Source organism: Penaeus japonicus, unplaced genomic scaffold (assembly GCF_977035675.1).
Source record: "Penaeus japonicus unplaced genomic scaffold, GWHDUDI00000001_assembly GWHDUDI00000004, whole genome shotgun sequence".
NCBI classification, from domain to species: Eukaryota; Metazoa; Arthropoda; class Malacostraca; order Decapoda; family Penaeidae; genus Penaeus; species Penaeus japonicus.
The window spans coordinates 32650729-32653228 of record NW_028234406.1 but is presented as its reverse complement, the minus strand read 5'-3'; the positions used below and the strand labels follow the sequence as shown (position 1 = coordinate 32653228).

General features: G+C 35.4%; 2 protein-coding genes across 4 annotated transcripts in view; one reads left to right on the top strand and one right to left on the bottom strand.

The window, feature by feature from the left end:
* Nucleotides 1-2500, bottom strand: part of galene (potassium two pore domain channel subfamily K member galene) — a 101155-nt gene that overhangs the window by 23886 nt on the left and 74769 nt on the right. The gene's annotated exons all lie outside the window — the stretch shown is intronic.
* The window catches only part of LOC122258775 (superoxide dismutase [Cu-Zn]), a 20929-nt gene continuing 20849 nt past the window's right edge, over nt 2421-2500 (top strand). The window contains exon 1 of the mRNA XM_043024950.2: nt 2421-2499. The gene's annotated coding sequence lies outside the window, so the exon portion shown is untranslated. The remainder of the gene's footprint in view (nt 2500) is intronic.

Genomic DNA, 2500 nt, shown 5'->3' with positions numbered 1-2500 from the left:
AGGAGGCACAAATCCTGATACAGCAGGTAGACTGTATGTATTTTGTTTAAAAAAGAAAGAAAAAGAACAAGCTGCCATAAAATAAAGAGAATTGGAAGTTTGGCCTGTAATGTGTCATAAGCAAAGATAACGATAACAGCAATGATCATGTGATAAAGATAATAGAAATAATGATACATAGCCATATTGCGATGGTAAAGGTAATGAAGGTACTGATAATGCAAATGATAATGATAATAACTGTAACGTAAACAATGACAATGGCAATAGAGCAATATCAATAACGATTAATCACAATTATGATAAGACAATAGAAACAATAACAATGATGTTAATAGCAACACTGATACAGGTGACGATAGCAACAGTAACAATGATAAAGGATTATAATAAAATGCTGATAACAATGAAAATAAAGACAAAATTATAATGACTATAACAGCGTTTCTGATAACAGCGATACTGTTACGATAATGATGCTGATAACCTATAACAATAAAAAGGGAGGCGTCAGCGATCGTCCCAAACACACACAATCATTATATACATATATACATACATACATATATATATATATATATATATATATATATATAAATATATATATATATATAAATGTATATATATATATTATATATATATGTATATATATATAAATATATGTATAATGTATGTATGTATGTGTATATATATATATATATATATATATATATATATATATATATACGTGTGTGTGTGTGTGTATGTATATATAAATGTATGTATGTATGTATTAAGACTGAAGCTATCCTTTTCCTGAGCCATGTGGGAATCGACGATGAACTCGCTGACCTTGTAACACGGCTTCGGGGGAGAAGCGTCGGGAGGGCTGTGCAGCATTCTGGCGTCCCTCCATCGCACGCTTATCCGGCATGCTTGCATAATGTCTATACTTGGAATTTTATTGTTTTGTGGATGTTCATTTATCTAAAGTCCTTTATACTAAAGAGTGAAGCGACTTAACTGAAAAGATACGAGGGGCACAAATCTTCTTCCTGCAACTGAATTTTTCATTGCGAAGCAGTCGTAATGATTTTTGTTGACCCATTTAGCCCTTTGAAAACATATTGTTTGTCGATAATAAAGGAAATGGAGACAAAGTAGTCACAGATAATACAAATCTTCCGTGACTGATTAATGAGAGTCAGTAGCTTTGATCCGCTGAATAAAGATAACCAAAGTTTGCAAAAAAGAAACAGACCTTTTAGTCCAGTGAAAGTTTTATTTTTTCATTAAACTGAATTAAATCGAGAACTGAAAATTACATATTTCTCATTACATTAATTGAAGAATGATCATCCGATTTCCTTCTTGCATTTGTTTTCGTGATTATTTGTTTCGCCTTCTAGGTGGTCTGTTTCTGAGAACAACGTCCCGATCTTCTAAATGTAATGCTAGAACAATATGTATTTTTCAGTACATATGCTTATACATATATACATACAGAAATACATATAAATGTACATATACTGTATATACATGCACGACTTGGTTGTAGCTCAGACGTGTTCGCTTCCTTGTAGCGCCTCTGAATCCATGACATGCTGGAATAAGATATGTTAGCAGTAAAGAACTATATGTTACACTGGGTGAACGCAGCAACACACTGTCAACCAAGTTCAGTGATACAATATTTACTTTCGTACGACACACAAATGAACCCAAATGCCGGAAGGATTCTGTGGCGTAGAACTCGCGGCTACTACGTCGTATGTTTTCTTTCTTCAACGATCGAGAAGATGATTTGTTAATGTCAGTATTTGACTGATTATTGTTTCACATTACCTAGAGAGCGTTGTATAGAAAGTGATGCAAGTATATATCTAAGGGTCCATCCCACTCTTGTTCTGTAGTCCTGCCTCACAATGGTTATGTAACGATATCATAACCAAAAACTGCTGTGGCCAGGATTTTAATCATCTGCGGAAACAGTGACCTGCACTTTTTTCCATCTGAAACGACAGTTCACATGAAACATGTTTCGTAAACCAAACAAATCATATGAAATCATTTGGGTGTTCGGTTTTGTGCCTTTTTCATTCTACCTGTACGATATGAATGTTCATTTCTGGTTGATGATATATCAAAGACATTTGGGTGAGAATCGCTGATGACGAGGGTATTGGATGAATAAGGCTCTGCCATATGAAAGGACCAGGCACCGAGTACGCTAACATTTGAGGGTGACCATATGAAACGGAAGAACATGAATTCAGGAAACGAATAGGATCCATTGTCCATGAAAAAACATACTTATATAAACACTATTCCATTCATACTCTGCAGAATCGCATCAGTTCCGCTTTACGTAACTCGTGAATGCATAAGAGGTTTATACGGGTTATTTCTCCTTGCTCCCTAGACGTGGCAACACTGCGCTAGTTCTGCGGCCGAGAGTATATGAGGAAGGACTTGTGGTTCGCGGCGTCAATCAAAGGTTGGACCTCGTCGCGCCGAGAGG